At 40.1% G+C, this 25,252-nt stretch overlaps 1 protein-coding gene across 48 annotated transcripts in view; it reads left to right on the top strand.

Annotated features, from left to right (window-relative positions):
• The window catches only part of SGMS1 (sphingomyelin synthase 1), a 314,409-nt gene that overhangs the window by 75,401 nt on the left and 213,756 nt on the right, over window positions 1-25,252 (top strand).

The raw sequence follows: 25,252 nt of genomic DNA, 5'->3' as shown, positions 1-25,252 counted from the left end.
ACCAGTCAGGTGTTTTGTAGAATGTCCCTTAATTGGGATTTGTCTGATGTTTTTCTAATGATTAGATTGGGGTTATGGGTTTTTGTGAGGAAGATCACGGAAATGAAGTGCCGTTTTCATTGTATTATATCTAGAGTACATAGTACCAACATAACTGGTCACGTTGATATTGAGCTTGATCACCTGATCAAGCTGAGCTAGTGTTTGGCAGGTTTCTCCACTGTCAAGTTACTTTTGTTCACCCTTTCCATACTGTGCCCTTTGGAAGGAAGTCACTATATGTAGCCCACACAAAAGGAGTGGGGAGAAGTTATGCTTCTCCTTGCGGATGGAATGTCTACATAAATTACTTTGAATTCTTCTGCACAGGAGGTGTACATATTCTCTCCCATTTATTTAACCAATCATTTATTTTTTAGCATGGATTCAGGGACATTTAATTTATGCTTCAGGTTATAATGCAATACTACATTATTTATTTGGTTCATCAAGTTTTCCAGCTTTGGCCTTTGGGAGTTCTTACAGTGTGTGTATGTTTTAGTACTTCCTTATTTTCTGGCATTCTAGGATGCTCCAGGCTCATCTTGAATATTTGCCTGCCCCAGCCCTAGAATCAGCCAGTTCTCCAAGGAGTTCAAGGGTTTAGGCAGAGGCAAAAGTTGTCAAAAGAGGTTGAAGAGGAGGGGTCAGGAAAACAGGTGTAGTAGTACATTCTTAGGGTATGCCAGGGTGGCAGATTGGTCAGTGTGCCTTCGTAAGTCAAGGTTTTGGGATAGATAGTATAGGAGTCTGGCTGCTGGAGAGGGCTGGGAGGAAGGACAGTAGAAGATAAGGTTGGAGCCAGAGGTGTTGACCTTGAAAACCAGTCCAATGCATGTTAACTGTCTTTGGCAGGAAGGGTGTATTGTAGGGCTGATAAAAGCAGTGCTTCAGGATAGCTAGTCTGCAGCTTCATACAAACTAGATAGAGGGATTAGAACTTGCAGTTGCTTCATTGGGAAATGCAGAAATGGGTGCCTGGCGGGGTAAAGAAAAAAGGCAGGAAGCAGTGGCCTATTATTTGCTACCAAGGATGTTTGCATTGATTAAGTTCCTTCTTAGGGAAAAAAAGAAAGTTAGTGATTAAGCAGTTTGTTTGCTTACAAACAAATGTAAACAATTTTAAAAAGTAGATTGTCTTAAAATATCTACTCTGCCTGTTGTATTTACTAATGTGTGCAGTCTCCTTTTCTTGGAGAAGACTGAAAGGTGGACTTAAACTCCACCCAGTTTGGAAAGTCACAGAATCCAAGTTAATGGAGTCTGCATTTTTAATTTGATTTTTATACGGTGTCTCCAGTCAATTTCAAAATTATTTCCTGTTGAACTTTCTGCTTTTATCTTTTTTAGATGGTGGTTTATGTAACTTTTAATAGCTGTGGTGTTTCTGAGATAACTGATGGCAGAGAGGAATTCTTGCTGAGCCTCGGTTGTGTGGAATGAATAATCCTGGGAATACTTATTTGTTTTTGATTGACTGATGGCATTTAAAATTTTTCATTTCTTTTGCATAAACCTGGGAGAACACATGTGACTACACTTTAATCTACATGTCTTATAAAGAGAAAAGCATAGTCACCAAATTAGTGCAATGATCTGAATTTTTTTTACTTTTTTTCCCTTCAACTTCAAGTTCAGGGGTGTATGTGCAGGACGTGCAGATTTGTTACACAGGTAAATGTGTGCCATGGTGGTTGGCAACACAGATCATTCTATCAACTAAGTATTAAGTCCAGCACCCATTAGCTATGCTTCCTGATGCTCTTCCTCCCCCAGCATCCCTCTCTGGCAGGCCCCAATGTCTGTTGTTCCTCTCCCTGTGTCCATGTGTCCTCATCATTCAGCTCCCACTTATAAGTGAGAACATGTGGTGTTTTGTTTTCTATTCCTGTGTTAGTTTGCTGAGGATAATGGCTTCCATCTCCATTCATGTCCCTGCAAAGGACATGATCTCATTCCTTTTAATGGTTTCATAGTATTCCATGGTGTGTATGTACCACATTTTCTCTATCCAGTCTATCATTCATGGGCATTTGGGTTGATTTCATGTCTCTGCTATTATGAATAGTACTGCAATGAATGTACGTGTGCATGTATCTTTATAATAGAATGATTTATATTCCTTTGGGTGTATACCCAGTAATGGGATTGCTGGGTCAAATGGTATTTCTGCCTCTAGGTCTTTGAGGAGTCACCACACTGTTTTCTACAATGGTTGGACTAATTTACCCTCCCACCAACAGTGTATAAGTGTTCCTTTTTCTCTGTAGCCTTGCCAGGATCTGTTGTTTTTTGACTTTTTAGTAATAGTCATTCTGACTGGCATGAGTTGGTATCTCATTGTGGTTTTGATTTGCATTTCTCTAATGATCAGTGATGACGCTTTTTTTTCCTGTTTGTTGGCCATATATATGTCTTTTTTTGAGAAGTGTCTGTCCATGTTCTTTACCCACTTTTTAATGGGGTGGTTTGTTTTTTTTTTCTTGTAAATTTAAGTTCCCTGTAGACTCTGGATATTAGACATTTGTCAGTTGGATAGATTGCACAAACTTTATCCCATTCTGTAGTTTGTCTGTTCACTCTGATGATAGTTTCTTTTGCTGTGCAGAAGTTCTTTGGTTTAATTAGATCCGATTTGTCAATTTTTGCTTTTGTTCAATGGCTTTTGGCATTTCGTCATGAAATCTTTGCCTGGGCCTATGTCCTGAGTGGTATTGCCTAGATTTTCTTCTAGGGATTTTATAGTTTTGGGTTTTACATTTAAGTCTTTAATCCATCCTGAGTTAACTTTTGTATATGGTGTAAGGAAGGGGTCCAGTTTCAATTTCCTGCATATGGCTAGCCAGTTATTCCAGCACCATTTATTAAATAGGGAATCCTTTCCCCATCGCTTGTTTTTGTCAGGTTTGTGGAAGATGAGATGGCTGTAGATGTGTACTCATTTCTGAGCTCTGTATTCTATTCTATTAGTTTATGTGTCTGTTTTTGTACCAGTACCATGCTGGTTTGGTTACTGTAGGTTGGTAGTATAGTTTGAAGTTGGGTAGCATGATGCCTCCAGCCTTGTTCTTTTTGCTTAGGATTGCCTTGGCTATTTGGGCTCATTTTTGGTTCCATGTGAATTTTAAAATAGTTTTTTCTAGTTCTATGAAGAATATCAATGGTAGTCTCAGGTATGTCCTTATAGCAGTGTGAGAATGGACTAATACACTTGTCTTGTGCCGTTTTTCAAGAGGAATGCTTCCAGCTTTTGCCCTTTCAGTATGACATTGGCTGTGGGTTTGTCATAGATGGCTTTTATTATTTTGAGATATGTTCCTTCAATACCTAGTTTGGAGTTTTTAACATGAAGAGATATTGAATTTTACCAAAGGCCTTTTCTGTATCTGTTGAAATAATTATGTGGTTTTTGTCTTCAGTTCTGTTTATGTGATGAATTGCATTTATTGATTTGCATATGTTGAACCAGACTTGCATCCCAGGAATGAAGCCGACTTGATCATCATGAATAACCTTTTTGATGTGTTGCTGGATTTGGTTTGCCAGTATTTTCTTGAGGATTTTCGCATCAATGTTCATCAAGGATTTTGGCCTAAAGTTTTCTTTTTTTGTTGTATCTCTGCCAGGTTTTGGTATCAGGATGATGCTGACCTCATAGCATGAGTTAGGGAGGCATCCCTCCTTTTCAGTTTTTTGGAATAGTTTCAGTAGAAATAGTACCAGCTCTTCTTTGTATCTCTGGTAGAATTCAGCTGTGCATCTGTGTGGTCCTGGGCTTTTTTTGGTTGCTAGGCTATTTATTGCTGACTCAATTTCAGAACTCATTATTGGTCTATTCAGGGATTCAATTTCCTCCTAGTTAAGTTTTGGGAAGGTATATGTGTCTAGGAATTTATCCATTTTTTCCTAGATTTTCTAGTTTATATGCATAGAGGTGGTCTTTAGTATTCCCCTATGGTTGTTTGTATTTCTATGGGGTCAGTGGTGATATCCCCCTTATCTGATTGTGTTTATTTGCTTTTTCTCTCTTTTTTCTTCTTTTTTAATGCTAGCTAGTGGTCTATGTGGTCTGAATTTTTAAAGTCATCTCTTTACTCTTGAAACTATTTTGGACACAAAACTACTGATTCTGGAGTGGAGTCCTTTTTTGTTATTTAATTCCTCAAATGTTGTGATTTGTACGTTTGGTTCAATAGAAACAACGCTCCTGTGCCTCCTCTAGACATCTGTCTTCTTTAAGTGAGAGCAAATTAATTTAGTGATATAGAGTATACTCCTTTGTCAGGCCATGGGCATGTTCCAGTAAACCAGGAGTCTCTGTTAGGCTCATTTCTGAACAGTAATACCCATTTTGGGATGGAAACAACATTTTATTAAAGAGAAATTTCAAGTTTTAAAAATCTGTAAAATGAGGATTAAAATATGTAGGTATAAGAGAGGAAAAGCAAGTGCCACAAGTTCTAAGCAGGGTCTTTTGTTACAATCTGCTTTTAAAAACTCCATCTTGTGGTTTTACTGCAGTGGCTGAGCCTTGTGTTTGTTGCTACAGGGTGCTATTGTTTAGCAGGAAAACTTTCTAAAGCAGAACCAGGAGAAAGATTGCGCTCCTCCCACATTGTCCAACCAACAGAATTACCAAATCACCAAGCAGGGTGAGGAGAGCAGAGGTCACCTGTTGGCCATCAAGCAGTCTATCCAGAGGCAAAACTCCTTATCTGAGGAATTTAGAAGTATTTAGACTTCCCTGTTATCTAAAGCTGGCCTATGGTTCCAGGCTTCTTTCCCCAAAATGTGTAAGTAACAAGAGTTTCTGTATATCTCCAGAATGCATGCATGTCAAAACTCACTGTGCAACCTTTGCACAGAATGTCTATGAATATAATCATTTATTATGACCTATGTGGCTGATATGGTCCAAATCACCTGTAAGCTTTGCTTTATGCTCCATAAATACCCCAAGAGAAAAATCCACCATGAACAGTCCTCTCTTGCCGAGTCACTCTGCTGTACTCTTCTACAGCATTCTTTCTTTCTAATAAAACTTACCTGGCTGGGCGTCGTGGCTCACGCCTGTAATCCCAGCACTTTGGGAGACTAAGGTGGGCGGATCACGTGAGTTCGGGACTTTGAGACCAACCTAGCCAACATGGTGAAACCCTGTCTCGACTAAAAAACTACAAAAATTAGCCAGGCGAGGTGGTGGGTGCCTGTAATCCCAGCTACTCGGGAGGCATAGGCAGGAGAATTGCTTGAACCCACGGGTGGAGGTTGCAGTGAGCAGAGATCACACTATTGCACTCCAGCCTGGGTGACAGAGTGAGACTCTGTCTCAAAAACAAAACAAAACAAAAAGCAACAACAAAATCCTTTCCTTTTCAGACCTGTACTGTTGTTGGTAACTTCTTCTTACCAACCCACGAGTTGACAACTTTCCGATGCCTGGGCTCTGACACCTCGCCCAGCACAGGGGACACACCAATGCTTCTTTTTAAATTCACTGCCTCTAGAAACCCGAAAGGAGAAGACATTTTTAAAACACATTTTTTAAAGGATGATCACTTGTTCTATGCTTCTGTGACACTAGGAACCTTAAGGCGCCGGGGCAGAGGGGCCCTGCCATTCCCATTCATGTTATAAAACATCCCCTTTTGAAGTAGGTTAGTGATGTTCTCTGTGTGCTTCGGGGAAATAGCTGCCTTGTCGTCCTCAAAGCTACTGTGTCCTCATTTCTTGCTTTTATTGTACACGTGCTACCATTTTCACCTCAGAGCAACAGTGGCCACCAATGCTGTGTTCATTTCACTTCCCTTGTGCTCCTTCAGAAAGGATAATTTAACCAAATTATTTACCAACCACAAATAAAGATGGAGGTAGTATCAATAGTTGGAATACAGAAATGGAAATACATGGCACACGTTTCTTCTTGGGGCAAATGAAAAGGAGTGATTGTAGCATGTCCCACCTCTGGGCTTCATGACATGTTGGGACTGAATTTCTGAGACCAATGCTGTGTGCCTCAGGAACTTCCTGGCATCCGCCTGGCTCCTGTTTATACTGTACTTTCTGTTTTTCCTTGTTTACTTCATATCTTCAAAATATTTCACCCTTTAAAACTGCAAGGTTGCATTTTAGTTTATTGTACAAAGAACCTACTTCAGTTTTAACTTCTTTTGGAATTTGCAGTTAGCCAGAACTGATACATTGTCTTAGCTTTTCAATAAAAGCTTTTCATTTCAATTTATTAAGGAAAAAATGGAATGTCAGCAAAAAAACTCTCAGTTGCAGCTGAAAATCTGAGCAAGAGAGAGGCATATGCAAATGAAGTAAAGAAGGCTCTTAAACTTGTTTGCCTTCACTGAAGCAAGATAATGTCCTGGTTAATGTAGCATTAAATATATACATGCAGGAATTCCTTGTTTAGAGCTCTGGATTCCTGTATTTGTCAGAGTGTCTGTAAGAGGTTCTTATATCTATATCTTCCGTGCCTCCCTGTGTGACTTAGTCACCTTACTTTACTGTTCTGGGCTTCAGTTTCCTCATCTGTGAAATGGGGACAATAACCACCTCAGAGCTGTTGCGAGGATTAAGTGAGTTAATTCATGAAGCACTTCAGACAGTTCCTGGCATTCAGTAGCTGTTACCTGATGCGGTTTTTATTGTCATTACCGTCCTACAAGCTATGTCAGCGTGTGTGAGAAATACATGTTGAAGAAATAAATGTATCAGAACCTACACATCCAAGGGAGTTTTTCCTCCTCAGAATGTTCTGACTTGGAAAATAAGCATTGATTTTGGTAGTGCTGCCCATGCAGGACATTTTGGAGGAATGCCTTCTGGGGCTGTAGCACTACATTCTTCATATGGCTCCTGTAGTGACCAATTTTCTGTCGCTTGAGTGAATGTGTCTTTGAATTTTTTCTTTTCTTTAAAAAATTTTTCTAAACATAGAAGACTTTGGAATCAAGTAAAAAAAATCTTTTGATTTAAAAACTTACCTAGAAAGTTTATTCACAAGAATGGTCATTGGGCCAAATTAAACTGATTTTTTAGTTTTAACATGCAAATTATTATTTTGGGTCTTTGGCTTTGGGGATTCATAAGGAAGTTCATATCTACTTCCTGCAGAAGCAACTGCTCCCAATCTGGTTATTTTGACCTCAAAACCCCATTATTCCTCCTGTCTCCTCTATAAGTGGAACATCAGCCACACTTTGTTTCAGGGTTCCCTTGGCCTGCAGGCCCCAGTTCCTACAGAAACTTCTTCTCCTGACAATCAGTATGATTTGTTTTTTACCTCTGCTACATATTTGTTTCTTAGCCTACGCTCTTGTTCTAACGGTTACTAATTTTTTACAGCTTGATATATGTAATGTTAACTACATAATGTGTATATCTACTCACCTTGGCTTTTTGAAATAACTTGATTGAGGGCCAGCCCTTGGGCCTCCTGTGTGGACGTGTTAAAACACCCTGGCTTATGTCTCTATTGTCCTCTTTCCTTTCCATAATTCCAAGTGATGAGAAAAGCAGTCACATATTTTACATTCATTTGTAAGTTAAGTTGCCAGCCTTGCCACATACTCATTTTTTTCCAGCTAAGCATATTGTAATGGAAATTCTAAGTTTGTCTTGACATGTTCATTGCTCTGCACAAAGTCAGTGCTTGGTCTCCAAGACAGTTTGGGTGCTAACTTTATTTCCCTGTACTATCTGGATCGTGGAAGATCAGATGTGGATGCCTAATGTCCCTTGTTAAAATTGTCCCAAGAGCTATCATATAGACACCATGTGTGTGAGGGAAGCAGGTCCAAGACTAAACAGTGATGGCATCCTGTTGATCTGAGAAGCAGGTAAGTTGTGTTTTAAAACAAAACAAGCTGAGAAGACTTCCCTTTTCTTTTTCTTTTTTTTGCACTTGGCACTACATTACAATAACCAAAAACCCCTGCTTGAATGGTTGCTGAAAAACAAATGAAAAAATTAAACAGTAATTGAGACTTTTTGAACAATATTTAATATATATCATTGTTATATATAATTATAGGTTATATCTCTCTCTCACCTCTCTTTCTCTGTAAGTGTGTTTCTCTATATGTGTGTGTGCATGTGCACTTGTGTGTGTGTGTATAGTTTCTCTGTTTTCCTATACACTTTTCTTTATGGCAGTTTGCTTTCTGTTTTTCAACCATTTTATTTGGACTTATGTTTTTCATAAATTCTCCCTTAACCACTTTTTTTTTAAGAGCAAGTATACGTATTTTCTGCTCTAAGCCCAGGTTGGTGACATCATAGAAATTTTAGTCTTTCTTCTTTATCTCAATCTTTCAAGTATCTCATAATCTGTTCTTAAACAAATGTCTAAGAATAAAATGAGTGGCAACACTTCAAAACAGTGATTTTTTAAATCACTGTAAACACATATGTGTGTCAGATGTATTTTGAATTTTTAAAAATAATCTTAAGGAGAATAATAAACATGCTTCTGGCCATTTTTTGAGACATAGAACCTGGAAATTTTTGTTTACATATATTTTATGCCGTAAAAGTCTTTGAAGAATGAAAAGTGGTAGTCACAGGGTGTGACTGTGTTCAGTTTCTTTTCCCCCATGAGAAGGTCTAATTTGATTGCTGTAACTTCAAAGCTGTGTGTCTTGAGAATCTGATGCTAGTGGTGGTAGCTTTGGTGGAGGATTTTAAGTAGAAAAGATAATGGTTCCTGCCATGGTGATTTTAGGCAAAGGAGTGGGACATGCAGCCTCTTCCCCTTCTAGGCACCAGCATCCTCATCTATTCCTATTAAAACCTGTTGGCAGGAAAAAATCAAACATGCTCCTTGAAGTGGAAGTAACTGGCAGAGGTTTTAGTGCCTTCTTCCTAGGAGGTTGTATTTTATTAGAAAAGAAAACTTTGGCTCCAGGAATAAAAATCCTTTTTTTAAAAGTGTATGAACCCTGCAGTTTGGTGCTAATAGTAACTTCTGGAGGCTCCACCCTGGTTCTCTTGATTAAACTCAAAACATGCCCTTTTCCTTCCCAAACATCTCCCAGAGTGGGTGGCTCAACCTGGGGCCAGCGTTTTTATTCCATTTTCGAGGATCTTGGGCCCGTCCGTGGTCTTGTCTCCAAGTGAGGCAACTTAACAACCACTCTCTGTGGGCTTTGAGTATGGCAAGATGACCTGGCAAGCTGAGCTAGGTGTCCGCCATTCGCACAGGAAGTGGTCCTTCAGGGAAGAGCTCGAGTCATCATGAAGGCAGAGCCTGGATGGTAAAATTAATGCCCCTCATGCGGATGTTAAGTCACGGGAAGTATTAGATAGTCAATGAAAGATGAAATTATGTTGGTATACCATACAAGGCAGTAATATATAGTACTCCTTAAGAAATATTTTCAGTAGGAGTTTTATGGTTGCTTGAACTAAGTTGCTTTGAGAGGTAAAAAGTTACAGTAAGTGCTGTAATTTAGAAAACCAGAGACTTACATGATAACATCTCTACTGGATTAAGTCTTCATGAGTATAACGGCATAAGTATTATAAAACTTAACTAGAATTGGAAAATAGAAGATAAAGAATTCGTGTTTTGGATCTTACCCTTTTCTGTGCCTGAAACCCCCACATTTTCAAAAGTCCTTTCCCAGGGTCTCCAACCCTAGTTGGTCCTGTTGCCTTGTGGAGTTTCTAATTGAATGTGTGTGAAGCACTTAAATCAGAGCTGAATCTTGATCTCCTTCCATGCTGTCATCCTCTGTATTCTTTCCCAAACCATGTTTCTGTTGATTCTGCCACCAAAAAGTATCTCAAATCCACCCTCAAGTCCACCCTCCTGGCCCAGTCACCTGGGTGACTGCGGTTCTATTCATACTCACTGTGACTCTTTTCTACCCTCTTTATGAAATGGAAATCTGGTAATTCACCTCCCTCCCCTAAAAGCCAAAACAGAAAACAAACAAACCTGCAGGACCTGACCTTTCCATGACTTCCTATGATCTTAAGTTGAAATCATAATTTCATAACCCCAGTGACTCGCATGACCTGGCAGTTGCCCACTAGTCCCCAGCCCTCTGCGTTCCCCCTCTTCAATCCAGTTTTGGTTTCTCTGAAATAGCATTCACTTCACTTTTCCTCTCTCTCTCTTTTTTTTTTTTTTTTTCAAATTGTGGACTTTAGTTCTTCAGTTCCCCCTTAAATCTCATTTTGTCAGAGAAAGCCTTAGGTTAGAAACCACCTTATTGCATGACATTGACCCCCTTGGTAGCAGTCTCTTGGTGTATCTCTAGTGGCTGGCATATAGTGGGTGCTTATTCATATTTGCTGAGTGAAAGAATGAGAGTAGTGGTATTTGTATTTTAAGCGCTGCTAGATACTCTGAGAGCTGGCATATCTAGCATGAGGTGTGGCACATATGCCACCATTTTTTTTTACCTGCCAGATGAGCCAGTCTATTTATTACTAATTTATCACCACATCCATCCCCTGGGCAGGCTTTCTTAGTGCCCTCCAGGCAGTCGTTTCTGGTCTACTGGTCTGTGTGAATTGGCATGTGGCACGAAACCTATTTGACAATTCTAATCTAGCAGAAAATGTCGTCACCTTCTGGATGTTTAGTTCCTTGTATCGACCTTTAAACATGTTGCATAAACTCTTTATGCCTTAATTTTCATGCCAGTCTAATATAGGTCATCAGATTGTAAGATAATTCTTTCATGAAGATTAAGGAAGAAATACTGAAAAATTAGTAGAGCATATTCAAATATAAGGTTGTATAATTATATTCAGTATGCTTTGACGTAAATAATCATTTTGCGTTTAGCCACTCTCATATGCAGACTAAAATGTAAATTTTATCTATACATAAATAAAAACTTTTGGTTGCATAGGCTTCTCATGTCTATATATGAGCCTTACAGCAGGGACTCTAATTTTCTTTCATAATTAAGTTGATTTCTTGTTTCCATTGGATTTTTACTTAATGTTTATTTTGCTAGTGAAAGATTCATTTCAAGGAGATAGAATATAAAACATCAAGAAGAAGATGCTCATTTTAAATTTAGTTTACTATCATTCTGTGGCAGTGTTTCACAAAGCATACCCATTGATCACCTGTATCAGAAACACGTGGGGATGGTTAATTTGCAGGTTCACACCCCCACAACTTACTGAATTAGAATTTGGGAGGCCCAGAAGTCTGCATTTTAAAATTATCACTTTGTACTTTAAATAAGCTCCATAGGTTTGAGAATGAGGTCCCACATAATACTTAGTATATACTGTGTCATTAATAAATTTCGAACCGGATCCGTAGAAGATGACTCATTCACTGACCTTTTCAGTCTCACCTGAGCATAAAGATGTTATCAGAAAACATATCAATGCCAACACTGTACAATAAAAGGTGATGATATTATGACTAAGGTTGAAAACAGTCTATGACCTTATTCAACTGGAGCACAGAGGATCAACAAGGGGCATTGTTCCTAGACAGCTAAAACACACTGGCCTTCCGGGAACAATGGCCCTTTAACCACAGCTGACGCAGGCGGAAAGGAAGTAGGCAGGGGTCTGATCTCCTCAGTCCAGCAGTGAACGGGTGGGGTCTGTGGTTGAGTGCTCTGGAGAAGCCCGGCAGGGGAGGACCAGCAGTGCCCTTCATGCTCACCAGGGCTGTCACTGTTCTGGCCTCCCTGGATGCTCACATGGCAAGAACACTTGCCCTGAGCAGGAGGACAGGAACAATACCCATGTTTTAAAAGTTGGCATTACCAAGAGTGTAGGATTGCTTCTCACCAAGTTCAGTGCTTTCCTTGTATTAGTTCATGTAATCAGCTTAAGCAGGGGAAATCCAGGGTGTTGATGAGAAGGCAGACTTTAACCCTAGACCGGATTCTGGGGAAGGTTACAAGTCTCCATCTCCTGTTCTTATCAAAACTTGCTCTACTCTTTTGGATCACCTTTGACCACTTAATGGTACTTACAGCTTTTATCTCACAGTTCTGTCTCCAGATCAGTATTGTTTTCTGTCATTTCCTGAATGTGAATTCCATCCCACTGAGTAGACACAGAAGTTGTCAGTGGGGAATGGTGTCGTCCCTCTCCTCTGGTGTTTGGAAATGTGTGGGAACATTTTCAGTGGTCATGATGATAAGGGGTGTGTATATCAGGATTTAGTGTCCTGAGGGTGTGGGATGCTAAATACCTTTCAGTAGTCGGGAGTGGGAGGATCCCACTTAATGAAGGATTGTTCTGTCCAGAATGCTGAAGGCACCCTGATAAGCTCTTTTTTTTTTCTTTTTTTTTTTGGGACGGAGTCTTGCTCTGTTGCCCAGGCTGGAGTGCAGTGGCACGATCTTGGCTCACTGCAAGCTCTGCCTCCAGGGTTCATGCCATTGTCCTGCCTCAGCCTCCCAAGTAGCTGGGACTACAGGCGCCCACCACTATACCCGGCTAATTTTTTTGTATTTTTAGTCGAGACGGGGTTTCACCCCGTTGGCCAGGATGGTCTTGATCTCTTGATCTTGTGATCCGCCCGCCTCGGCCTCCCAAAGTGCTGGGATTATAGGTGTGAGCCACCACACCCTGCCCACCCCTGATAAGCTCTTTGGGTTTATCTGCATCTTATCCAGCACCTTATTATTATTTGTTTAATTTGTGTATTTCTAGAGGCAGGATCTCACTCTGTTTCCCAGGCTGGAGTGCAGTGGCATAATCATAGCTCACTGTAACTTTGAATAGCTGGGCTCAAGCAAGCCTCCTGCCCCAGCCTCCTGAGTAGCAGTGCCTTCTTGAAAACTGACCAAACATTTAATATGTAATGGAATTCATATGGCTTAATAGTTGCAGTATGAGCTTAGTTACTTGCAGGGGAAATAAGCAAATGGTTGAAGCCATATTCTTGGATGGCTTTTGTGCTCTCACAGTGAAGGTGTCACTCTTCTTGAATTCTGCTTTGTAACCTCATACTTCCTGATGGTACAATGTAGACAAGTGCTGTGACCTAGGGAACAATCCTAAGCAGCTACTGTTCCACTCAGGCAACATTCCTATTTCAAAAACTACCAGCATGTAGTCCCACTGAAACCTTGGTTTCACTAAAAGAAACAGGGCGATGCTAAGTAAATTAAGAGTAAGCATCATGAAATGGGGTAGAGGGCTGAGTACCCCAACATTTTATCTCTAATACCATCCCAGGTGAGTAGTCTTAGCAGTAGGAGGGTTTGAGATTTGGAGGTACAGGCTCCACACTCCCAAACTTTCTGGAGAAAAGGTTACTTTACTTTGTCTGTTGATCAGAAAGCTACTGTGTGGGAAAAACAAAGGTTTGAACTAAGGATCAAACAAGATCAGTACAGGGTCCTAGGATATTCATTGATACATATCAGTCATTCAGTTAGACATGTTAGAGATACAGACTGCAAGAATTCAGCCAAAGGAGCTTGAGAGAAATGCAAATGCTAAAATGACTCAGTGGGCTGTTTTCCCTGGAAGGCCTGGGGGCCAAACAAGAAGCAATGTGTCAACCCTTTGTCTCTGTTAGTCTACTTCTAAGAGTAATTTCTAAGGAAATGATTAATGATGTATTCAGAGATTTCACTCTGAGGATGCCTGAGGATGCACTGTTTGAGGCTGAACATTGAAAACAACCCAGATGATGTCCAAAAGGAGGTTGAATAAATATAATTCACCTATATGAAAGACTGTTGCATAACCTTGACAATGATTATAGCATGTTTTTAATCATGACAATGATTATAGCATGTTTTTCATATTTTTCATGTATGAAAAAAAGTATGACATGGGACAAAAATGTATGAAAAACATGCTATAATAAACAGGTTAAGATTTCAATAAAGAAACTTCGTAAACATAGAGGAGAGACCTGGAAAGGCATTAATCAAAATGTTCACTTGGATTATCTTTGAGTAGTGAAATTCCAGGTAGTTTTTCCTTCTTAGAGCTTTAGTACTATACATAAAATGTTTTCTGTGAGCATGTAGAATTATTTTTGTAATTAAGCAGCTTAATACAGCAATAAAAACATGATTATTAGCAGGTGCCTTGTCAACCCTTTACTCCAAATATTCCTGATTGTTCTAATCATTTAAAATCTCAGTAATTATGTATTCCATTGTTTTAAATCTAAATATTTCTGACAGATTTATTCCTCAAAAGGAGATGAGTTTTTCGTTTGTTTATTTTTTTGAGACAGGGTCTTGACTGTTTATGCAGTGGCACAATCACAGCTCACTGCAGCTTTGATCTCCTGGGCTCAAGGGATCCTCCCACCTCATTCTCCTGAGTAGCTGAGACTATAGGCGTGCACCACCATTTTTGACTAGTTTTTGATTTTTTGATTTTTAGTAGAGATGGGGTCTTGGTGTTTGCCCAGGCTGGTCCCAAACTCCTGGACTCAAGAGATCTTTCTATTTCAGCCTCCCAAAGTGTTAGGATTGCAGGCACGAGCACTGTGCCCAGCTGGAAATGAGGATTTTGATTACAAGGAGTGGATGTGTGTGGGGGAAGAACTTAAGTCAATTAAAGAATGTGAAGCAAGAAGGGATATCAATACAGTAAAGAAGAAGAATGTATAAAAACGAAATCTAATACAGTAATACTAACTACATTTGTCTAGATTGAAGCTCTGCCTAGGAAATTTCCACTGAGACGTCATACATTCATGTCTCTGAGTGGGGTTGGGTAACAGCCATAAAGGCCAAGCTTGGCTCCTCTCCCCCAAAAAGTGGCTGAATCAGAGGTGGGAGAGCATCTCAGACACTAGAGCTGATGTTCAGAAGAGTCAAGTTTCCATCTTCACACCTAGAGCCCAAGATCATAGAGTGGTATCAGTGAATCAGCCCATTAAGAATTTAAGCTTGGCCAGGCGTGGTAGCTCATGCCTGTAATCCTAGCACTTTGGGAGGCTGAGGCGGGTGGATCATGAAGTCAAGACATCAAGACCATCCTGGCCAACATGGTGAAACCCCACCTCTATTAAAAATGCAAAAATTAGCTGGGCGTGGTGGTGCACCTGTACCTGTAGTCCCAGCTACTGGAGAAGCTGAGGCAGGAGAATTGCTTGAACCCAGGAGGCGGAGGTTGCAGTGAGCCGAGATGGCGCCACTGCACTCCAGCCTGGTGACAGAGCAAGACTCCAACCCCCTGACCAAAAAAAAAAAAAAATAAAATAAATAAAGGAAAAAAATTAAGCTTGCTCTAAGGAAATACTTGCAGCAGTATTTCTTTTTTTTTCTTTTTCTTTTTTTTTTTTTTTTTGAGACAGAGTCTGGCTTAGTTGCCCAGGCTGGAGTGCAATGGCGCGATCTCGGCTCACTGCAAGCTCCGCCTCCTGGGTTCACTCCATTCTCCTGCCTCAGCCTCCCAAGTAGCTGGGACTACAGGCGCCCGCCGCCTCGCCCGGCTAATTTTTTGCATTTTTAGTAGAGATGGGGTTTCACCGTGTTAGCCAGGATGGTCTCGATCTCCTGACCTCGTGATCCGCCCGCCTCGGCCTCCCAAAGTGCTGGGATTACAGGCGTGAGCCACCGCGCCCGGCACTTGCAGCAGTATTTCTCAGAATAAATTCTGTGCATAGGCATGCTTCATACGAACAACCACGGTACAATGAAAAAGGCTAGATACTTTTTAAGATGATAGTTATTTTATTTATTTATTTATTTATTTACTTTGAGATGGACTCTCGTTCTATCACCATTCTGGAGTGCAGTGATGTGATCTCAGCTCACTGCAACCTCTGCCTCCCAGGTTCAACTGATTCTCCTCCCTCAGCCTCCCAAGTGGCTGGGACTACAGGCACCCGCCACCACACCTGGCTAATTCTTGCATTTTTAGTAGAGATGGTTCCACCATGTTGGCCAGGCTGGTCTTGAACTCCTGACCTCAGGTGATCCAACCGCCTTGGCCTCCCAAAGTGCTGGGATTACAGGCATGAGTCACCACACCTGGCCAATAGCTATTGTTTTTAATGGAAAATTTATTTACTTAGCAATGTCTGCATGCCTGCTGCCATGAGTGGAAACTGTTCTAGTTGCTGTGGATACAAAACCGAAAAAGAAAGGTGTGAGAACACAGCTATCATTTTGTTAACCTATTTGGTGTATTTTGCCTATTCTTTTTCTACGTGTACATATTTTATATTTTAAGACTATTTTTGCATACTGCTGTCCTCATTTAATATCTGAAGCATTTCTGCATGAGTAAAATTTTTAATGACTGCATACTATTCAACTGTGTGGATATCTCAGTTTTGTAAATTGCTTCCCTGTTGTTGAACAATTAGGCAATTTTGCATTTTAGTAGTGAAAATAGTAAAACGAATTTTATCCTCATTTCTAATTATTTCCTTAAGATAGATTCAAACTGGAACTGTGTCAAACAGCATGGACATTTTTTTTTCCACTTTAACTGGAATCTTTTTATATTATTATTATACTTTATGTTCTAGGGTACATGTGCACAACGTGCAGGTTTGTTACATATGTGTACATGTGCCATGTTGGTGTGCTACACCCATTAACTCATCATTTACATTGAATATATCTCCTAATGCTATCCCTCTCCCCTCCCCTCCACAACAAGCCCTGGTGTGTGATGTTCCCCTTCCTGTGTCCAAGTGGTCTCATTGTTCAATTCCCACCTAGGAGTGAGAACACAGCATGGACATTTTTAAGGCTCCTGATGGATAATGTTTCCCTGTGTAGGGAAGCATTAATCTCATTTTACTATCATTAGCATTGAATATTTTAAAGTGCCGATTTAATATGAAATACTGCGTTGGTTCAATTTACATTCCTTTGAATAATAGGTTACATTGAGCCAATGTCCACAATGTCCATTTGTTACACTATTTTTCATGTACCCAGTACTATATTTTAACTTCTTTTTAGTTATGCAAATGATAGATGAATAAATCTCAAAAGATTTTAACACTACAGACAAAGCCCTCTTTGTCTTCTCTCTCTTTCCCTTTCCATCCCTACAGGTGCCCACTTTTATCAGTTGAGTGTATCTTTGTAGACCTTTTGCTATACTTAAAATGTGTGTGTGCAGATAGTTAAATACATAGATGCACAGTTTTATTGGGCATTAAAAACTTATATTCTATATATTTTGGGGATAAATTTATGGTTTTTAACTTTCCTTATTTTTTCTCCTTGAGATCTGGTCTTACTGTGTAGCCCAGGCTAGACTAGAACTCCTGGGCTCAAGTGATCCTTCTGCCTTAGCCTCCCGAGTAGCTGGGACTGTAGGGTTGTGCCACCGCACCCAACTTCCTTTTTTGTTTTTAACCGGTGCAGAGGATATCATATTATATGTAACATCGTTCATTTAACTATGTGTTCATTAGCCATTTCTGTTTTTCTTATGTAATTTACATATGTGTGTATATAAACTTTATATATTTTTATCTGTTTTTTTTTTCTATTTAAGGTTTAGTGTTTTCCTTATAGATTTATATATGTTCTCTTTTATAATAATTATTTATTATTTCCTGAACATAATTAAGAAAAATGTGTGTGTTCACTTACAAATAACAACCTTTAAAAGGTTCTGAAGAGATAAAGCAAAACACCGTATGTAAACAATTGACAATTCAAATAATGTTAGAGAAAAGTTTGAAGCTTCCTGTTTCTTATTTTCAAATTCCTATGTTAAAGCTGATCTGATTATTAAACATTTGTTCACTGACCTTTCAGAGTTTCAAGCTGTACTTCTCAACTTACCAATATTAATGAGTGCTTTTGATTGACAGTGCTGATAATCAGAACAAAGGAAGGACTGTTATATTAAAGTTTAAAAAGAAAAATTCATCTTAATGGTATTTTGAATTAAGGGGGAAAAAATCCCTTAATCCTGACCTTTGCCAGTTCTATCACAATTAAAACAAAAAAAGTAAACCTAAAATAAAAGAATTTATTGGGGGGAAAAGCTCTCTCTATTTTTTTTTCACCATCTTTGTCAAAGATTTCAGTGAGATTGCAATACTCTTGTAATAGTGTTTCTGTTTTTAGAGAAGTTATGTGGAAACATTGGTCCACTCAAAATAGAAGAGTATTTAAAAATATTCTATTTATACTCTATATTAGCTCAGCATTTTTTTCATGAAGATCAATATCTCATCCTTTGGATTTATGTGGCACCTGTCTCATTTATTTTTGAGCATGTTGTGTATGCCCCACCAGACTCGGTGCTGTCAGAATTCATGTCTTACTGTTACTGTTCCTGGCATCTAACTCAGCACTTGGTACCTAGTAACTGCACTTGGTGGATTGCTTACATGAACTGAAGTAATCACACATTCAAAGAAATCAGCTATCAGTCTATTCTACAGTCATAGCAAGTCTGGGAAATCCAAACCTGATCCATGTAGCAATAAAAAAAGATGGACTGCTTTGCCTAGGGCTAAAGACCTAAAAACTACCTTCCAAATCATGAATTTTGGGGAAGATTGCATAGGGAACTCATAAACCAAATTCTTTTAGCAATTTTAGAGCTTTAAGAAAAATAATTTGACTTGATGCAAGGTTTAACAACAGTAAGTCCTCACTTAATGTCATCGATAGGTTCTTGGAAACTTAAGATTCTTAAGAGAAACGACATGTTAAGAAACCAATTTTCTCATGGGCTAATTGATATAAGTAAGAAATAAGTTCCTATGGCATATTTCTGACCACAAAACATCACCAAACTTCTAAATAAGGACCAAAACACTTCTAATATTAAACATTGAGGTGGATATGAGCTATACTCACACTTAAGAAAAATTGATACAAACAAGATGATTATTCATCCAGTTATTCTAGTTCAGGGTTTTGGGTGAGAGAGCCTATCCCAGCAGCTCAGAGCCCAAGGTGGGAACACATTCTGGACAGGATGCCATCCCATCACAGGACACACACACACACACACACACACACACACACACACACACACTCTCTCTCTCTCTCTCTCTCTCTCTCTCTCTCTCTCTCGGACTGGGACCATGGAGACATGCCAAGGAACCTAACGGACGTATCTCTGGGAACTGGATAAGAAACCAGAGTACCTGAGAAAACCCATGCAGACATGGGAAGAACTTGCAGACTCCACATGGACAGTGACCCTGACCAGGAACCATTTTTTTTTTTCTCATCAGTGTTATAACAAAAAAAGTTGAATGAAACAGTGTTATTCAAGGACCTTCTGTGTACATATGAATGTAAATAATTCAGTCCCAAGCCAGAATTTGGTCTCAGAATCTGGGTTGCAATCCTGGCTTGACCACTTGCATGCTGGTTACTGACCATTCTCTATGAACTTTATCTGTAAGCGTCTTTATCTGTAAGATGAGATTAGTGCCTACCTTATCCTGCTATTGCTTGGATTAAAGCTATCTGGCATATCCCAAATTCTTAGTAGGTGGAGATGGTAGTATTGGTATAGGTAGTATACCTTCCAAGCATGCATTCAAGCAGTGGGCAGGTAGGGAAGGTGGGCCGCAGCAGAGAGGAGGAAGACGTTCAAACCATTGGGTGGGATGAGTGGATCCAATCCCTTTGTAAGGCAGGTGGTGGAGTGGGCAGTTAAAGAGCTAGGCCCTAGTTTGAATGACATTGTGGGGATTCAAGAAGACTTTTGTCACATGTATAGTACAGTGACTAGCTCTTACCTCTGGTTCAGTACTAACCATGCTAACAGGCCTGTAGAGCAGCAGCTTGTGGGTGATTGTGTACCAAACACTTGTATCATGTTTATTGAACAGTGTGCTCTAAGTCACTTTGAAATGAATAGGATGCACAAAGGTAAGGGAATAGTAAAGTATGGCACGTCCCCAAACAAATAGAATAGCTTTTTACTATTAAGAAAAGTAGCCGGGCGCGGTGGCTCACGCCTGTAATCCCAGCACTTTGGGAGGCCGAGCGGGCGGATCACAAGGTCAGGAGATCGAGACCACGGTGAAACCCCGTCTCTACTAAAAATACAAAAAATTAGCCGGGCGCGGTTGTGGGCGCCTGTAGTCCCAGCTACTCGGGAGGCTGAGGCAGGAGAATGGCGTGAACCCGGGAGGCGGAGCTTGCAGTGAGCCGAGATCGCGCCACTGCACTCCAGCCTGGGCGACAGAGCGAGACTCCGTCTCAAAAAAAAAAAAAAAAAAAAAAAAAAAAAAAAAGAAAAGTAAAAGTTGAGCAGAGAGTAAGGTACTAACGGGTAGTCTACACATGTATGTTCCATTTAAAATATGAAACCCATGAGCACACATGGGTGATAGCAAGATTTTCACTGATAACAAGCTTCAGATCAATCAGATGGTGGGGCTGAGGTATAAATGGTGCCTGCCTTAGCTAAGTGAGATGACGACTTTCTGAATAGTGAAGTAGTTGTTGAATTTTCAGAAAACCTTTTCTGTTGTTTCTAGGATTGTCCTGTATAAAAGACCACATCCAAATGGTTTTCCTAGAAGGTCATGTGTTAGAGACCATCCTGTTTGTGAAAACTCCCTGCGCGATATGTTTTCAGTCATCTTATCTAGTACTTTTTAACTTGAAATAAGAAAAAGGTGTTTATTTCTACATTTTCAGTGCCTCCCTTTCCAATATCCTTTTCCCTGAAGCACACTTCAGTATTATCCTCATAGATTTTTAGTGAAAATGGAAGAAACCACACTGCATTTGCATGTATTATATAAACTATTGTTAAAAAAGAGGATTGTGTGCTGGACGCAGTGGCTCATGCCTGTAATCCCAGTGCTTCGGGAGGCCGAGGCGGGAGCGTTGCTTGAGGCCAGGAGTTTGAGACCAGCTTGGGTAACATAGCAAGACCCCGTCGGTACAGGAAAAAAAAAATAGCCAGGTGTGGTGGCACATACGTGTAGTCTTAGCTACTTGGGAGGCTGAGGTGGGAGGATCGCTTGGAGCCCAGGAATTCAAGCCTACAGTGAGCTATAATCATGCTAACTGCACTCCAGCCTGGGTGGCACAGTGAGACTCTGTCTCTAAAAAAAAGATTCTGTTTTCCTTTAGGAGGAAAGCCCTTTTATATGTTTTCCTTTGATTAGAATTATGTGACCTGCCCTTTTCCCTTTCTGTCCTATCAGAAATTTAGAAATACTTTTAATGTTCAGTCGCACTGACAGCATTATCAAGTTAATTTTTAATTATGTAATGAAATGAACTTCTAATGATGGTGTTAGAACATTTTAGAAAAATATGTGTCTTTAAGATTTTAGGATAGGAAAACACATACAGTTTAATTGACTGTAAGAAGGCCAGGATTTTGGAGGAAACACTAGGGCCAAAAAAATTCTGATGACGCTAATCTAAAATAATCAAACTATATGTTAACGGGGTGGCTGATCATTAGTTTGCGGAAACTTCTTATTTAAGGCAATGTGCAGGTTTTTGGGGGATGGGATGATGATTGAGAAACACAGTTGCTATTTAGGAGTATTTAGCATACAGAGGGACTGTGCTGCTTTTTCACTTTAAAGGAAATAGTGAAGATTGGACAAGGAAATTGCAAAGAATATTGGAGGAAAGAAAACTCCTTTTTTTGTGGTGTGGGATTGAAATGTAAGCAGTGTTAGTCATTCCCTCCTCTGGGTCCTCCAGTACATGGTTTTCCTTTTCCAAAAGCACCAGTTGCATGGTACGGTATGGTAATTATTTGTTTAGAGTCTGTCCCTCCATTCAACCGTTGTTGGCCCGGCCTTGTTCTTCTTTATTTCTGCTGTGTCAAGCACAATGCTACAATAAATTTTTGCATATATGATTCATATTTCTGAAAGAGTCGATTAGATGGCATTTTTTAGACCTGTAAGTATTTAATAATATTGGCAAATATTTTTAATAGTCAAAGGGAATAGGGAGGCGTTTTTCACCCCCGAAGTGTAAGATGTGCTCATTCAAAAAAAGTTCAGAAAATCGAACCTCCTGTAATTCCACGTTTCTATGACTATTAAGTTCCAAAGAGCAGTGTAATAGTAAGTAATCCTCCTTGGGCAGCCCCTCACACCTTTTTCCTCTGCATTTCGTATTATGACTGAGTGTGAACATCCATCCATGTTTATTGAAGGCCTAAGTTTACCTAGCATTGTATTGTGGTAAGGATACAGTGGTCTCCAAAATATGAACTCTGCCCTTTCAGGGATGGCAATTATAGTCTGGAAGTATCAGAGGCAGAGTTGAGTCTTAGAATTTACATAGTGAACTTTCTTGCTGCCTTCTTTTTTCTTGAGGACAGGCGACACATAGAAAACCATAAACAAAAATGTTTACAAGTAATTGATTCGAACCTTGGTGGTAAGGATGTTCTGCTATCAACAAAATTAGAAATGGATCTTTGGCTTTACCTTTTCCTGCTGTATCCACACCTACCCAAAACACATACACATATCCTGTCTAATGCCATTGATGTTCCTTTGTTTTCCGCATGTTCCAGCTGTAGGAACCAATGTGTTGCTGTGGAAATATAGTCACTTTTGGATAGCTATGGCAATTTGTAAATTACCCATCTTCGACAATGTTTCCAAGGGACATTCTGACTAAACTGGATGATGGAATGAGATTTCTAGTAGTATGTCACTTTCACCAGTGGCATATCACAACCTCCCAATCAGTGATTTAGGCTTCTTCTCCTTTTTTTTTTGAAACAGAGTCTTGCTCTGTTGCAATCATGGATCATTGTAGCCTCAGCCTCCTGGGCTCAAGCAATTCTCTCACCTCAGCCTGGCTAGTTTTTATTTTTTTGTAGAGACAGAGGTCTCCCCGTGTTGCCCAGGCTGGTCTAGGGCTCCTGGGCTCAAGCGATCCTTTCACGTTGGCTTCCCAAAGTGCTGGGATTACAGGTGTGAGCTACCACCCAGCCTAGGCTTCTTTAAAGCACAGTATGTGCAATGGGGATTTAGATATTGATAATATTGGGATGTTGCTTGATGACATTCTGATTGGTGCCAAGGAAATGCTTTGCGGAATGGCCATGTTTCTGACTGCCTCACTGGTAAGTCTTTTGGTTTTAAGCAATAATCTCTGCTGTGTATTGGTAGTGTACCTGGAGTCAATCATTCAACCTCTGAGAGACTCAGAATCCTCATCTGTAAAATCAGGATCATTTGACAAACCCCCAAGTGGTTTTGAAGATTGAGTAAAATCTGTGTTGTACCTGTTACAGGACTGAGGACAAAGTAGTCCCCTAATACACAACTGCTCTTATCTCATAAGATGAAAGGATTTTTTTTTTTTCTCTAGCATTTTGAAACGCAGATGTATCATACTTTTTGGGCTCTAATAGTTCATACTTATTGATATCATAATGAATCCACAATGTATTTCAAATCCTGTAGGTTGCATACTTTTTGGTTTATAGACTGATATTGTGTACTTGGTACTCTTAAATGTTACTTAGGAATGAATCTTGAAGGAAAATAGCAACTATTTATTTATTTAGTATTTTTATTATTTTATTTATTTAGGACTTAGAGCCATGTCCTACAACTAAACTCTTTCATAAATTTTCTCATTTAATCCTTACAATGAGGATATTGAAGAGACAGGTCAAGTAATTTATTTGTTGAAGACCACAGAGTTGTCATTGGAGGACCTGCCAATCAAATCCAGGCATGTCTGACTTCTAAGCCCAGGTTCTTAGCCCTCTTCTTTCCCTGTAGCATGTGTTAAATAACTGAGAAGATGGCTTTTCAGGGTGACAGACACAAGTGTTTTTTGGATGACTTTCAGTCTGGGTTGCTACCGTGTGCTTAAACACATCATTTTCTAGTTAAAGGCCTCTTCTTCTTTCTGTTATGTGTCAAGATAGCACAAGTAACCCATAAACACCACACTTCATTTATGTTCCTACTGGACCCTTATCATAGTCTGTTTTCACTCTAGTTCTTAGCAGACACGTCTAGGGAGAGGCAGCGTATGAAGTGGCTAGGAGCCTAAGATTCTGAAACTGGATAGCCAGGAGCTGAATCTCAGCTCTGCCAATTATAGGCGGTGCAACTGAGAGCAAGTTATATTTTCTCTCTGTGCCTCAGTTTCTCATCTGTAATTAGGGAAAGTAAGTAATACTTTAAAGGGTTATTTTGAGGATTAAAAGAGCAAATATAGATGCTTAAAAGTATGTGCGCAAACATGTACACACACACACACATTGCCTGCAGCACTGTCTGGCACATGGGGAATATTCCACAACTGTTTGTGATTAACAATAAGGTGATGATGTCCTTTGAGCAATGCTGTGGGCTGTGCCATTTTCATTTTGACTTTCTGCACAGAGGCCTACCCCAGTGCTCCATGTGTGATGGGTACACCATCAGTGTCTACTTAGGGAGTGGATGGCTGTGGATGGGCTGAATGGTTGAACACATGGCCAGTTCTTTTTCTTTTTTTGAGACGAAATCTCACTCTGTCACCAGGCTGGAGTACAGGGGCACCATCTCTGCTCACTGCAGCCTCCGCCTCCCAGGTTCAAGTGATTCTCCTGCCTCAGCCTCCCGAGTAGCTGGGACTACAGGCACGCACCACCATGCCTGGCTAATTTTTGTATTTTTAGTAGAGACGGGGTTTCACCATGTTGGCCAGGATGGTCTCGATCTCTTGACCTCGTGATCCACCTACCCCGGCCTCCCAGAGTGCTGTGATTACAGGCGTGAGCCACTGCACCCAGCCAGCCAGTTCTTTTTCATCTTGAAGTTGTATTACTCTCATTGACCTAAACACCCTCTCTTGCCTTTAAGAGAATCAGGGATTGAACAGCAGGAAGAAGTTGACCCAAGTAAAGTTAAAATTATTTGCCAGTAATAATAGCTAACATTTATGAAGTGCTTGCTACATGAGAGACCCAGGGTAAATAAGATTAACTTAACTGAATCCTTTCTCAAACCTCGCAAAGCAGGTATTATCCTATTTTGTAAGTGTAAGTTTAATTTGCACTGGTCTTATCCCTGTAGAGAAGAGGTTGTGCATTGAAACAGGGAGATTGTGTGTTTATATGGTTTAGCTCTGTGTCCACACCCAAATCTCGAGTTGTAATCCCCATGTGTCAGGGGAGGGACTTGGTGGGAGATGATTGGATCATGGGGCGGATTTCCCCCATGCTGTTCTCATGATGGTGAGTGAGTTCTCCGACATCTGATGGTTTAAAAGTGTGGCACTTCTCCCACCGACCACCCCCTCCTACTACTGTTAGAAGAAGGTGCTTGCTTCCCCTTCGCCTTCTGCTG

The sequence above is a fragment of the Macaca mulatta genome, chromosome 9 (genome assembly GCF_049350105.2).
Source record: "Macaca mulatta isolate MMU2019108-1 chromosome 9, T2T-MMU8v2.0, whole genome shotgun sequence".
In the NCBI taxonomy this organism is placed as follows: domain Eukaryota; kingdom Metazoa; phylum Chordata; class Mammalia; order Primates; family Cercopithecidae; genus Macaca; species Macaca mulatta.
This window is presented reverse-complemented; position numbering and strand designations above follow the sequence as displayed.